This window comes from Megalobrama amblycephala, linkage group LG9 (genome assembly GCF_018812025.1).
Source record: "Megalobrama amblycephala isolate DHTTF-2021 linkage group LG9, ASM1881202v1, whole genome shotgun sequence".
NCBI lineage: Eukaryota > Metazoa > Chordata > Actinopteri > Cypriniformes > Xenocyprididae > Megalobrama > Megalobrama amblycephala.
Window position 1 is genome coordinate 29406557 of NC_063052.1, and position 15837 is coordinate 29422393.

Genomic DNA, 15837 nt, shown 5'->3' on the forward strand with positions numbered 1-15837 from the left:
TAGCCCTTCTGTTTTATTTTTATTCCTTTCTATTTGTTACTGCTCTATTTCTCATTTAATTGCATCCACCCTGTTCTGTTTTGCTTTTCTACTGTGTTTGTTTCTTTCAGTTCAATGTAAAAGCAGAGCCTGTGAGAGCCATCACGGAAAACTGAGTAATAGATAGACGACCGAGCAGCGAGAGTCATCAAAGGACTCTTAGGGCTACCGCCTGTCAAATTCTTTGTTTAAATCCGGCACTCACCCACACAAATTGACCCGCGTGGTCCTTTTGGCTATTCGACAATTAAGTGTCTAGCCTACATTCCACTAACTGTCTGCACCAGTTAACTGGAACTAAACCAAAGAATTATATAATGATGCATTATTATAAGTCGTTAGTTCTGCGCGTGCTTGCATTGGTTCTGTTTGTGCTGTCTTTCTCTCGCCAACAGCAAGCTAACGTGTTCAGAGCAGCCAGCCCCAGCACCCACGGGGACCGACTCAAGACCTGGTTGGGCTCCCTTGACCAGCACGTTCCTGCCCTAACGACGCTGTGAATCCCCAGCACCCTAAGCAACGAGCAGCTGGACGACAACCTGAAATCGACTGATGGTCCCACGGATCCGACGCCGAGCTACAAAGAATGGGCGAAAGTCATCCAAAGCCATCGCCCACAACCTCAAGCTCCAGGCGGAGGATGCCTCGGAGGAATCAGGCCCAGATTCATCGTCACCACGATCAGCGACTCGTCGAGACCCAGGACCAGCGTTGGACAGCGGATGAATCCAAACCTGAGCTACAGGAGGAGCTGCAAAGACTTCAAAAAGCCCTTGCAGAGCTCCACCTGGAGGTGGAGCGTAGAGAACTGACTGAAAAACTCCAACACAGCGAAGCTCCCCTAGCCAAAGCAGAGACTAAGCCGAAAGACAGACACACCAAATCCCTGACCTGTGAAAATCATCTCAAACAGGCCCAGAAAGGAGTTATGGCTCCGAAACAACAAAGAGACTATGTGAATGAACTTGACACTGGTTACAGAGAACTGAAAAGTGGCATGGGAGGGGAAACACACATCACAGAGTTTCCCCTAACCAGTCAAGAAGCCCTAATTCCAAATGGGGTTAAAAGTCCACTGCCCAAAACGTCCAGCGGCCAAGAAACTTTGCCGGGAGCTGTCACATCCAACTGCCAGCACCTGCGACAGGCTCTGATCCAAAAGCTTTCTGACCCTGCATCAGATCAAGGGCTCCCTGCTGCCATGGACCTAAAACGGGGCAGACTGAAAAACCCATACACTTGCTACAGCCGACTGCAAATGGCCTACTTCAGAGCACGTGGTCAGCCAGCAATGGAGGAAGATTTCATCTTCAACACTCTGCTTCTCCGAGAGCTGCACCCTGCGGTGAGTGATCATCTGGCAGCCTTGGCCTGCTCACGCAGCATGTCTATTCAGCAGCTGCGAGACTTGGTCAACGAAGCTCAAGCCAAGCAGAGAACTGCGTCTAAAGGGACTGTAGAAAATCCAACCAGTTATCCAGGCTCCGATCACTGCCCAGAAACCTGTCCTTACCTTTTTGAAAGACTGAGAAATGAAGCTGAAAGACAAAATCAGACTCTCAAGTCACAAAGATGTGAGCTGAATGTGCAGTCGCACAGTCCAAATGAGGTCCATCTTGAACACACAGCTCCCACGCACCACACCATTGGTCGAGTGAGCCTGGTACCTCCTGTGTGCGTAGCGCAAATGGACACGTTTCTCTGTTTCACCCACAAAGACCTGCTAGACTGTTTTGAGCCCTTATTGAATGCCAGACCGCTGAAAATCTGGGCTCAAGTGTGTGAACTTCTGCCTTCCCAGTCACCCAGACCACCTGAGCCAGACGGTCAGGTCACAGAGGTCGCAGGAAATCTCCCAGCTAACCGCGGGAACCCCGTCTCAGAGCACAGTTCAAGTTCGCTACCCGGCGTACTTCAACTCACCATAGACTGTAACTCCCTCTGCTCCAAGGCCACGACAGACTCACAGCTGAATGATGTAACTACAACAGATATTATTCTCACACTGTGGGCAGACAACTCAGCCTTCAGCCACACGCTGTTAAGTGCTCTCAGTGAAGGGACACCGGACCTCCCATTTGTCAACAAGCAAACACACTTTCCACTAGACTTTCGTCTGCCAACCATGATGACTGTCAAGTACATCTGTGTTTTGAACTTCAAATGGAACCACCGGCATTCAACCCATCACTTCCTGGTCCTTCCAGACCTCCTGATGCACTCTAATGCTCACACGGACCGTGCAAATGAGTTGTTGTGGGCCCCAATGACTGTACAGCTTCCTGTTGTTCCTGTCAACACTGCCAACTTCCTGTCAGGCCAGACCACCCAAGAGGTCTGCATCCTGATCCACATACAGGAAACTGTAGTACCACCTTACACCAAAGGGGGTGCTGTTTGGCTCCACACACAGGAAACTGTAGTACCACCTTACACCAAAGGGGGTGCTGTTTGGCTCAACAGGCAATGTGGTCAAACCCTAAGCCACATGCCAGCATCCTTCACACTTTCACCTGAAGGCGTGGAACTTGGACTCACTCTAAAAGCCACACCCCTAACTGAAGTGTCATCCTATGTAGTCCACGGTTGGCTCAACGAATGCATGGTCACAGACATCAGCATTCCCAAAGCCTACCATCTAGAATGGATAATGGACCACGGCCCCTATGACTTTGAACTCAGGTTAACAGTCATTAACTTAATACCAGCTGCCATGGCCCCAGAAGGAAGCTTAAGCAACACAAGTTTCACGGCATCCTTCAAGAGCATCTCCATCACTCCCATCAAACTGGTACCCACAACACAGGTGCGCAGAACGGAGCTGATGGAGGACAAACACCTTGCAGTACCCACAGTCTCTGACCAGCCTGCCTGTGAAACTCAAAAAGGCGCTGCACCTCTGACAGCCAACCTGACAGCTAACACCACAACAACAGAGCCATTCCCAAGGTTTGAGCCTAAACGCCAACAGATCCAGAAAGATGCAAGTGCCCTAAAGAATGACGCAGACTGTCAAAGACTCAGAAACGTCTTGAACAAATTCAGAGGGACATTTGACAAAGACTTTTTATGCTGTGGTCTCACTAAACTTCACACAGTGCAGGGTGCAACGCACCCAAATGCTCCTGCCACCTTCATCAGGCAGTACAAAGGTCACATCGCCCCACATGAACCAGTGCGGGAGTTTGTTCATTCAACAGAAGGAAAAGGTGTTATCTGCCCATGCAACAGCACCTATTCAGTCCCCATCTGGTCCATTGTCAAACCAGACAACAAGTGGCAACCCACCATTGACTTCAGGATGTCAAACCAGCAAGTGCCACTGCCACGTCGTGCCAGAAAGCACAAGTCTGCACGGAGCGGAGATTCAGCTGCCTGCCAAAACTGCTATAACAGCACACCAGCGTTGACACTTAAGATAAAGGTACCCCAACAACAGCAACCAACCTGTCACAGGTACCTCAAAGAGAATGCGTGCCAAAGAATACCCACAGCCTACGTCGATGGACAATTCGACATCCATGAGGGCATCCTACAGGCAAGTGCAGGGGTACGATGGTTAAACAACCAACCCTGCCACCGAAAGAACAGCAGATGGGGTCCCCAGTCATGTCAGTATGGTGAAGCAGCAGCTACCCTCATAATCCTTCAAGTCTCCTCTGTCCATAACATCAGAGAACTCATGTGCACAGACTCACACTATGCCAGCCGTGGTTTCACATGCCATCTTCCGAGCTGGAAACAGACTGGTTCCAAAACTAAACACAACATGCCGGTGAAACATCAACACATGTTCCAAACACGTGATGACATCACCCAAACACACGACACGATCACTTACGGGGAAAAGGTGAAAAGACGCTTAAAGCAACCATTGTGTGGCAAAGGCGTGAACGACCAAACTAATGCCCTTGCCAAGACTGGCACCCTGCATAACAAGCTATGGTCACACCCACCCCATTCACCCACCCTTAGTGTGGCAACAACAACCCGCGGCCAGCGGACTGTTCCTGCAACATTTCCCGCCTTACTGCCACTGCCACTAACAACCAAACTTGCCAACACTTCCAGGCGAAATGTTTTGCACCACCACTCATACCCCTCCAACCTCCCGTTCACGGCATCTGGTCCCACGACGGCCCCTGGCCACAAACGACTACATAAGACCAACCACATGCTACGTGTGGGAGTAAACTTTCTAATGTATGTCCCTGATGTCCTCACAGCCCCAAAGCTTGTACTGCCACAGGGCCAAAAGGGGGGTGAACGGATATACACCCACGACACACCATGTGCCAAACACCAGGGCACCAGAACTATTTATGAGACTTTGAAACAAGTGGCGTACTGGCCCAGCATGCAGGAAGATGTGGCAGAGTATGTCAGAGAATGTCAGGTTTGCTGTCAAGTCCAAACTGTAAACCCAAAGCACAGAGCTCCACTGCAACGCAGAGGAGTCACGTTTCCACGGTCAGTCGACCAGAAAGACTGGACTGTAAAACCTCCTCTGATGCTCATGGCCATCACAGACACCATACAGGAGTCAACTCAGGTGTTCCCCACGGAACTACTGATGGCACGGCAGGTGCCACTGCACCTGTACCAACCAGGAGACTCGAGTCTCATCACAGCCTACTCCACCCATCAGCATCGCAACAAGCTCCGCCTACAGCTGAGAGAACAACTCGCAACACAGAGCCAAACCCTGCAAACCACCTGCAAATCCCGGAAAGGTATTGTGGTGGTTCTCTATACTCACAGTTTCCTGCTGATCCAAACGGCTAACTCAAGGAAGCAACTGTTTACAGTCCTCCAGAATGACTTTGCCCAGAATCAGCTGGTTATAGCTTTGTTGACAGACCTGCTGCGAGAAGTTAGCTTCTCTATGGACAGAGTGGCTATGAATAGGATTCCTCAGTATCCCACACAAACTGTGCTGGACTTTGCTACTGGCAGACCCAAAGACATGGTCAATGTCAGGTGGTGGCAATGTAACACCCCTGCCGAGAAACACACCTCAGATGTGGTAGCCTACCACAACAGCAACCCACGGCTGTGCCTGGCTCCCCACTTTTGCAGGCGTAGTTTCACCAAAGACTTTCCGTACTTCTCCCCTAACCAGCTCTTCCTCAGAAACCACACTGAAGGAAGGGGCCGGTTGCAGCCCATGACCAGCAACACACGCTGCCCTGCCAAGGCCAAGCTTCGCACCCAAGTCATCGGGACACTGCTCGTCCACACCCCCACTCATGCTGCCACCCTAACCTACCATCAGCACAACACCGCCACTCGTGTCAGCCTGCCCAATCCAAGTAAGTGGATCCAGGTACCCCTGGGTTCCATCCTTCACCGCAGCCATCTGGCAGTGTACTGTCTCTCAAGCAAAGAGGACCAGTCAGAACTGGAAATCCCATCCTCCTCCAGGAATCACCATCACACCTTAGATCCAGGACTGGAACTGAGGATTGACAAAGGGGGGTCCCAGCTAAGTGACAGTACTCCCATCGATGCAGCCCGCCAAGCACTTTCACGACTGCCTGTCCTGACCAGCTCACCTAGAGCCCACGCTTGGACCGCTGCCAACACAGTCCGTTGCTTCTCCATGGCAATCAAGTATGCACTCGCCCTGGGTCTGGCCTTCATCCTATCCCAAGGGATCAAAGGGATGCAAGAGTCCATGGACAGGTGCCTATCTGCCCCTCCTCAAGGACGAGTAGGAACCACCTGCTGCGTGACCATCCGGATCCATGTGCCATCGAACTTGGTTACCGTCCAACGAAGTCCGCACAGGGACTTTGTTGGCCGAAGGGGGGTCTGTAGCATATGCACATGTATCAGGACAATCAATAAACTTTGGAGTTTTCAGAATGCTTTTAACCTGATGAACTGTGTTCGTTAATCACTAAGTCGGCTCCGACCAGTCTGCAAAGATGAGCCCATTTGACATCTTTGTGGCCTGGGCGAGGTAAGACAGTGGACCCAATTTCCTAGCTTTTGGAACATCAAAGGATCAACCCCCGGTTGTGGGCAAGAAACTCAGCGCCAGAGACTGACCAGACAAATTCCACACACACACCCCACACACACACACAGACACACACACATATACAAACATGCCTAGAGATGGTATGTACAGTTATTCTCAAGATATGACTGTGCCAAAGTGTACCCGCTATATTTTAAGTGCATATATGCTTCCTAGTGTTTAGATTTTAGAGTTTAAATGACTGTAGCCATTCTAGTTTCATTCCTATTAATGTAATTTTGTCTGTAAACCATAACTTCTTCTACATGTTTCGTTTATATGTCAAGTCTAGATTCTTTTGAAAGCTGTTCATCTGATTTATTCCATAATGTATGTCACACTGCTGACAAATGCATTGTACTATTTTTAATAGTACTTCGAAGGAAAATGAACACTAATCCAACCTTGTAAATCATGCAAATGAGTTTGCAAGACAAAAACAAAGGGAAAGCTTTCCCGCCAACTTTGCACCCATGTTATTGGCTACCCCACCTCAAGGAGGTGTGTCGGCTTATCTGTCATAAAAGCAAAGACGCACAATCTCTTGGTTGTCTCTCCCGATTGTCTCACGAGCATCTCGTGCACGTTTTTCCCGGACCTCTCCGGTGACCACGCGCTGCCATCGCGCTGCCCGCGCTCAGCTTCGGGATCGCCATCTTCCAGCGAAACTCACTCTCGTCCTCAGTTCAAACCTTCCCGCTGAACGGAGGAAGCCAACGAACTGCACCAGCGCTAACCTGAAATTCGACACACGCAACCAATGCAAGTATACTGCCGTTTCTCAATCTTAGATGATGAAACTGATTTCCGTGCTGGCTCAAGGACTGGTTGTGAGTTTGCTACTTGCCTTCTCTCTTTCCTTCTCTACTTCTATTCTTGTACATAGGTGTGTATTTTCTTGTATATTTAGATGTATAACCTCTGTATTCGTAGTTTGCATATATTAAAACGTTATTCATGCTCGATTGTTCTGTTTGTTCTTTCAGCTGAAAACCCAAGTCACTTTAACGTTTTTCGATCGCTTTATGCTAGAAGAGGATTAGTTATTTTCATGGCCAGAAAATAACTCTGTTTATAATATTCTGTGAGGGACTTAGTTTGCTGGACAAACGAACAGTTTCTCTAGATAATTATTAAACCAGAACTAATCATATATGTAATTGATTATAATTCGTTGTAATCAATTCACAATATATGTTTAATTCCCCGTTGGGTCGATATATGAATCATAATTTATTCATAATCAATTTATGAATTATTATATTCATATTTCATCCATAAATTGATTAATAACTGTACGAACCGCTACATCGTTACAACAGTATGCTATATTATCACGCTATCTGTTTGCTTCTCACAAGCTCTGTGAAGCAACAGAGGTCAACCAGGGTGGTATGCATGTATACAGCTGCGCTCACAGCCTCCTTTTTAGCACACTTTGCAAGTCTGTCTTTTGATCCTATCAGTAATGTTCTTGTCTCTGTGACTAAGACAAGCAGGTGTAAGTTTTTAACTAGTCATTTTTATTACTTATGAAAACTGTTGCCTCTGGCGTGTATGGGTGCTCCATTTGATTGACTACCGATCGCTATCGGCCGACAATCACTTCTAATGATTGGATCAGTAGCCTCTTAATTTGGCGATCTCATAAACCCGATCTCATGCTGACAATGCAAAAAGACACACGGCTGAAGTGAGAGCAAATGACATACAGCGGTGCCGTCTCAATCTCTGTCCAGCGCGGGTAAAACAATTATAATTCTGAAGGTGAGATCCAATTCATATTTCTTTATTAAATAACTTGCAACGTAATTTGAAAACTTTCTGTGAGACGTAATTTCACAAACAGCATGAGTGGATCTGCGCAAGCTCTCTCTTTCCCTCTCAAACTTCGCAAATTGGCTTCACATCACCACATTGCATCCGTCCGCACTATACACAGGCTTCACACTGCACATGTAATTTGTCTCTTGCACAATCGAGGCAGTGTCACAGTGTCACATTAATTAAGATCCAGCACTCTGGATCTTAATTACATTTAATAATTAAGGATAATTAATTTCTTTTCAACTGACGAAAGAAAAACATGAACATCTTGGATGACATGGGGGTGAGTAAATTATCAGGAAAATTTTATTTAAAAGTGGACTAATCCTTTAATCTACTAACTCCCCTGACCGCTTTGTTGGACATAATGGCGGCTTCAGCATTATGATTGGTTAGATCGCCTGTCAATCAAACTCCCTGCGAAGGGTCAATTAGCGTGAGAGCGCAATTCCACAAATGTGCCAATGGGAGTGGCAAGTTTTGCACGTGATCTACTCTCTGGTCCTCTTTGGTCACTTTTGACAGAATAATTTTCTGTTTTGAATTTTTAAAAAACACAGCTTCATCAGAATGGTACGAAACTTGGTGACTTTTATGGCATTGGGAATGTGAACACACACAAAAAAAAATTGAGGGCAAGACTCGTCAGGCTAAGTGGTCGTAAAAAAAAAAAGTCACACTTGTGGTATTCGGTCAAAAATTACAGACCATAGGAAATTAATGGGAAATCGACAAAAAGACAAGAATTCAGATAATTTTTGTGTGTACAATCTACAAATCAACCACAATGCTGAAAAAAGTACACAGCAGTGAAGGGATGACACTAAAACATCAAGAGTGTGATATAGACACACCCACTCACACATTGCAGAATCTGGATTTTCTGTTTATGACGGAAACTTGGACTAAAGTCCTTTTTCTGAAGTTGTTCCTCAAAACTGCTAATTTTTTAACTCTTCGCGATCCTCTGGTCATGGGAGAGGATTGGCCGTTGTTTTTAAAAACTCTTTTCATGGCCGCATTATCCCGACTGATGTCTACAAGAGTTTTGAGGTCCAAATATCTCTAACAGACATGGCAAATCCAGTATTGTGTGCTGTTGTTTATCGACCCCCACAGTTTAATAATGCTTTTTTGAGTGAATTTGCAGACTTTTTGGGGAATGCAGTAACTAGACATGTGCCGATATTTGGTAATATGATATATCACGATAATGAATATGCACTATATTGTTATCGTGGGCAGTTAAAAATACAGAGAATAATTATTTATTATGAATTATTCAAATTTTTATATTACATTTTACGAATGCCTTCCCCATCAACTGTGTAAAATGCACAACACCACTGTATGCGGCGTCAAAGAAGCATGCGCACTGATGTAAACAAACCAAGGTAACTGAGAAGCTCATGGTGGGACAAGTGAAGGAGACGCGCTGAATAAAAAGCAAAAAAGTGTACTTTCACTCTCTGACAGCAGAGGGCGCTGATGGAACAGCTGAAATGCAGCGGTTACCCCATAAACAAAGCAGATGCGCTACTACAGCAGTGGCATAGTGTCAGAGTATGCAGGGTATGCATGTGTATATGGGCCCGGGCGGACTGGGGGTCTGCTATTACTGGTCTGGGCTTAACCCCAAAACGTATTTCGGGCATCCGCGCACCGTCCGCATTGCGTAATTTTCGTCACCAGGAGGGTCCATAGACGTCTGCACTCACCTTCCCCATGCAGCCCAATTTTTGTGATGGCACGAAGAGTGTGTGTACAGTACAACAGCCCATTCGAGAGTGAATTGAGAGCTTGAAAACAAAAGTCGACTAGATAGCAGTGCACACGCCGTATGTGTCTTTCTGCAGCCAAATACTTTCAAAGGCTCGCACGCGCATCTGTGTGCGAGACAGAACCTGTGTACATATGTTCAGAAAAATGAAGTATAATAGATATAATGTTGTCAATTAAAGCTGCAAGCAGCGATGAAAGGGCCCTCGCACCCGGGCTCACCGCCACCCGTTGGCCTCAGGAAAACAGCGAACAGTGGGCGACATGCATGTAAGCGAGTAAATACAGGAGAATTATGGCAAAATCATGTAAAAGTGCCACACTTCCTGCTGCCAGCAGGTGGCGCTATAGCTAACTGAAAATTGTCATATAAATGTCTTTAGGCTAGGACTTTTATCACTCATGTGAAGTTTGGGGAAGATCAGACATAGTATGCCTGAGTTACAACAGCTTCCTCTTTCATGGCGAAACATCAGATTTTGTCAGTCCGCCACGGACACGCCCTTCAACGAAAACTCAAGATCTTTGATATTTATCATCGTTAACGTCTTAAGATTAGACTGACAACATATGATGTTGATCTGGTTAAATCTCTATGAGGAGTTAATCACAGTGTAAAACGTCATTTCCTGTTGTCCCCAGGTGGCGCTATAACTGTAACTGAATATTGTCATGAAGATGTCTTCAGGTCAAGACTCTAATTAAACATGTGAAGTTTGGGGCAGATCGGACATTGTTTGTCTGAGTTTTTCATGGCGAAACATCAGACTTTGTCATGCCGCCACGGACACGCCCTTCAGTGAAAACTCTAGATCTTCGCAATTTAACGTCACAAAGGCCTTTAGATTAGACGGACCAAAAATGACATTGATCTGATTAAATCTCTAGGAGGAGTTAATCACAGTGTAAAACATGTCATTTCCTGTTGCCTGCAGGTGGCGCTATGACTGTAACTGAATATTGTTATGAAGATGTCTTCAGGTCAGGACTCTAATAAAGCATGTGAAGTTTGGGGCAGATCCGACATTGTTTGTCTGAGTTACAACAACTTCCTTTTTCATGGCGAAAACATCAAACTTTGTCAGGGCGCCACGGACACGCCCTTTGGAGAAAACTCTAGATCTTCGCAATTTAACGTCACAAAGGCCTTTAGATTAGACTGACCAAAAATGACATTGATCTGATTAAATCTCTAGGAGGAGTTCGTTAAAGTACAACGTCTGGAAAATGCAAAAAATGGTGAATTAATTCAAAATATCTGACTTCCTGTTTGGTTTCGGATTTCGCTCCAAGAGAATTTTTTGTAGGTATTGGGCTGATAAATGTGTGTACCGAATTTCAAACCCCTAGTGTTATGTAGCGAGCCACGCCCAATTCCGAAACCCATAACAGACGTAAATTTTCACCACTTCTGACGCGTGTGCAAAGTTTCATGAGTTTTCGAGCACGTTTAGGCCCTCTAAAATGCGATTTACTTTGGAGAATAATAATAATAATAATAATAATAATAATAATAATAAACGGAGCAATTCCAATAGGGTCCTCACACCATCGGTGCTCGGGCCCTAATTAAAGCTGCAAGCAGCGATGAAAGGGCCCTCGCACCCGGGCTCACCACCACCCGTTGGCCTTAGGAAAACAGTGAACAGTGGTCGACATGCATGTAAGCGAATGAATACAGGAGAATTATGCCATTAAGTCATTTTGAATTGCCACACTTCCTGCTGCCAACAGGTGGCACTTTGACCATAACCAAATATTGCGATATAGATGTGTTCAGACCAGGACTGTTATCACGTGAAGTTTGGAGCAGATCGGACATCATATGCCTGAGTTACAACAACTTCCTGTTTCATGGCGTTAATCGCATACATTAGCACTTAGCCAAGTGTTGCATGATTTAACGTGTTTATAGTATGTTTGGTACTTTGTGGCATATTGAAATGTGGTTCTGGGAGGGAATTACAGTGTAAAGCATGCCATTTCCTGTTGCCAGCAGGTGGCGCTATGACTAACTGAATATTGGCATATAGATATGTTCAGGCCAGGACTCTTATCACACATGTGAAGTTTGGGGCAGATCAGACATTGTATGCCTGAGTTACAAACGGCTTCCTTTTTCATGGCGGAACAACAGACTTTGTCATGCCGCCACGGGCACGCCCTTCAGCGAAAACTCTAGATCTTCGCAAATTAACGTCACAAAGGCCTTTAGATTAGACTGACAAAAAATGACATTGATCTGATTAAATCTCTAGGAGGAGTTAATCACAGTGTAAAATATGTCATTTCCTGTTGCCACCAGGTGGCGCTATGACTGCAACTGAATATTGTTATGAAGATGTCTTCAGGTCAGGACTCTAATAAAACATGTGAAGTTTGGGGCAGATCAGACATTGTATGCCCGAGTTACAACAACTTCCTGTTTCATGGCGAAACATCGAACTTTGCCAGGCCGCCACAAACACGCCCTTCAGCGAAAACTCTAGATCATCGCAATTTAACATCTCAAAGGCCTTTAGATTAGACTGACCAAATATGATGTTGATCTGATTAAAGCTCTAGGAGGAGTTCGTTAAAGTACAACATGTGGAAATGGCAAAAACTGCCAACATTTTGTAGAGAAAATTAAAAATATCTCACTTCCTGTTGGGTTTACAAACTTTGCACCCGGGGGCTTTTTTGTAGGTATTGGGCTGTTACATGTGTCTACCGAATTTCATAACTGTACGTGAAACGTAGCACGAAGGGCGCTTAATTGAAATTTTGTAGGTGGCGCTATCGAGCCATTTTGCCACACCTAATTCTGAAACCCATATCAAATGTAAATTTTCACCACTTTTGACGCGTGTGCAAAGTTTCATGAGTTTTTGAGAACATTTAGGCCCTCAAAAATGTGATTCATTTTGGAGAAGAACAAAATTTTGGCTGAGCAATTCCAATAGGGTCCTCACACCATCGGTGCTCGGGCCCTAATTAAAGCTGCAAGCAGCGTTGAGAGGGCCCTCGCACCCGGGCTCACCGCCACCCGTTGGCCTCAGGAAAACAGTGAACAGTGGGCGTCATGCATTTAAGAGAGTGAATACAGGAGAATTATGTCAAAGTCATTTCGAAATGCCACACTTCCTGCGGCCAACAGGTGGCGCTTTTACCGTAACTGAATTTTGCCATGTTGATGTCTTCAGGCCAGGACTATCATTGAACACGTGAAGTTTGAAGCAGATCGGACATTGTATGCCTGAGTTACAACAACTTCCTGTTTCTTTCGTGGCGTTAATCGCATACATTAGCACTCAGCCAAGTGTTGCATGATTTAACGTGTTTCTAGCATGTCTGGTACTTCGTGGCATGATGAAATGTGAATCTGGTAGTGAATTACAGTATAAAGCATGCCACTTCCTGTTGCCAGCAGGTGGCGCTATGACTAACTGAATATTATCATATAGATGTCTTTAGGCCAGGACTCTTATCACACATGTGAAGTTTGGAGCAGATCGGACATAGTATGCCTGAGTTACAACAGTTTGCTCTTTCATGGCGAAACATCAGACTTTGTCAGGCCGCCACGGACACGCCCTTCACCGAAAACTCAAGATCTTTGATATTTATCATCGCTAAGGTCTTAAGATTAGACTGACAACATATGATGTTGATCTGGTTAAATCTCCATGAGGAGTTAATCACAGTGTAAAACATGTCATTTCCTGTTGCCTGCAGGTGGCGCTATGACTGTAACTGAATATTGTTATGAAGATGTCTTCGGGTCAGGACTCTAATAAAGCATGTGAAGTTTGGGGCAGATCCCACATTGTTTGTCTGAGTTACAACAACTTCCTTTTTCATGGCAAAAACATCAAACTTTGTCAGGCTGCCACGGACACGCCCTTCAGTGAAAACTCTAGATCTTCGCATTTTAACGTCACAAAGGCCTTTAGATTAGACTGACCAAAAATGACATTGATCTGATTAAATCTCTAGGAGGAGTTCGTTAAAGTACAACGTCTGGAATATGCAAAAAAAGGTGAATTAATTCAAAATATCTGACTTCCTGTTTGGTTTCGGATTTCGCTCCAAGAGAATTTTTTGTAGGTACTGGGCTGATAAATGTGTGTACCGAATTTCAAACCCCTAGTGTTATGTAGCGAGCGGGGCTGTACGTTAGATGGCGCTATCGAGCCATTTTGCCACGCCCAATTCCGAAACCCATAACAGACGTAAATTTTCACCACTTCTGACGCGTGTGCAAAGTTTCCTGAGTTTGAGCACATTTAGGCCCTCTAAAATGCGATTTACTTTGGAAAAGAAGAAGAAGAAGAAGAAGAAGAAGAAGAAGAAGAATAAATATAGCTGCGAGCAGCGATGGCGGGCCCAAGCCCGGTGGCACCGCCACCCCGGTGGCTTCAGGGCAACTGTGCACAGCGGGCAATAGGCATTTAAAACGGTTAAACATCAAAGTACTATGTCAAATTCACTCCACATTTACTGCACTACAAGGTGCCGCTATAGAGCCCCTCCTCCCTGCCCATTTTCAAAGGATTACATGTGCCAAGTTTTAACATTATTCTGATGAATTCTGAAGCAAATCAGGTAAAAATAAGAGGGTGATCTCAATGTATGCTGAAAGTGACACATTTTCTGCTTCCAGTTGGTGGCGCTATGACTTTGAATCACAATAGTCACATCCATGTGATCAGCCTTGTACAACGAAGACTAAGCCGAAGTTTCATCAAAATCAATTAATGTATGCAGAAGTTATAACACTTTGTTTCCCTTTTCTTGCCATAAATTCGTTGCCACGGCCAAACCGTTTGAGATATCCAAAATCCGTTTGCAATTAAACAACTTCAATGTGTTAGCAACAAGTTAAAAAAAGCTTGGTATAAATTGGATAAACCCTGTAGGAGTAGTAGTATAAAATTTATAGCTTGTTTTTTCAAAAAATTAACATTCAAACCAAAATAGCCGACTTCCTGTTGGTCGGAGCTAATGAATGTAAATTAGAAAATTGTCCGGCTTGATGAGAACAATATGTGTACCGAGTTTGGTGACTGTAGGAAAAACTAACCCCCCACTTTTGTCAAAAGGTGGCGCTACTGAGCCCCTCCACCACGCCCATTTCTATGGCTTTGTCCATGTCTACTGGTTGACAATATTGATGTGTGTGTCGAGTTTCATGCAATTTGAAGCATGTTAAGAGCCTCAAAAACACTCAAGAATATTATTACAGTTTGACCTGTTGCCATGGCAACAATATTTCAAATATCAAAAATCGTGTCATAGGTCTACATCTGCTGTGTATTGACATTACACTGATGAAGTTTGAAGCAAATCAGGTAAAAATAACAGGGTGATCTCAAAGCATTTCAAAAAGTGATACACTTCCTGCTGCCAGTTGGTGGCGCTATAACTTTGACTCACAATAGTCACATCCATGTGATCAGACTACTACAACCAACACACTCCTGAAGTTTCATAAAGATCAATATATGTATGCAGACGTTATAACACATTTCCTGTTTCCTTTTTCTCGCCATAAATTCGTTGCCTCGCCACGGCCAAACCGTTCGAGATATCAAAAATCCCCTGGCAATTTTTAATCCTCAGTGTCTTGACTTCATGCTGACCGAGTTTGGTGGCGATCGGATTAATTGTCTAGGAGGAGTATATCAAATTCCAGAGCATGCGTTTTTCAAACAACCCTTAATAGCTGACTTCCTGTTGGCGTGGCGTTTAACTTAGAGCACGAAAGTTGTTCGGCCCGATGAGGTCTATATGTGTACCGAGTTTCATACTAATACGTGCAAGCATGTTTAATATATGGACCAAATTTTCAGACTTTTTTCAAGGGGGCGCTGTCGAGCCCCCCTGCCACGCCCGGGTACCAGCCTCTGCGGCGTCCTAATGGCCGCGGATTCCAATGTGTGTGCCAATTTTCAAGAGTTTTTGAGCATGTTAAGGCCCCCAAAAAGCCCCGGAAGATGGAAAAAAAAAAAATTAAATAAATAAATAAATAAATAATCCTTAGAAGAACAAGAGGGCCCTGCGCGCTTAATTCGCTTGGGCCCTAATAATAATAACAATAATAATAATAATAATAATAAACGGAGCAATTCCAATAGGGTCCTCACACCATCGTTGCTCGGGCCCTAAATATAGCTGCAAGCAGC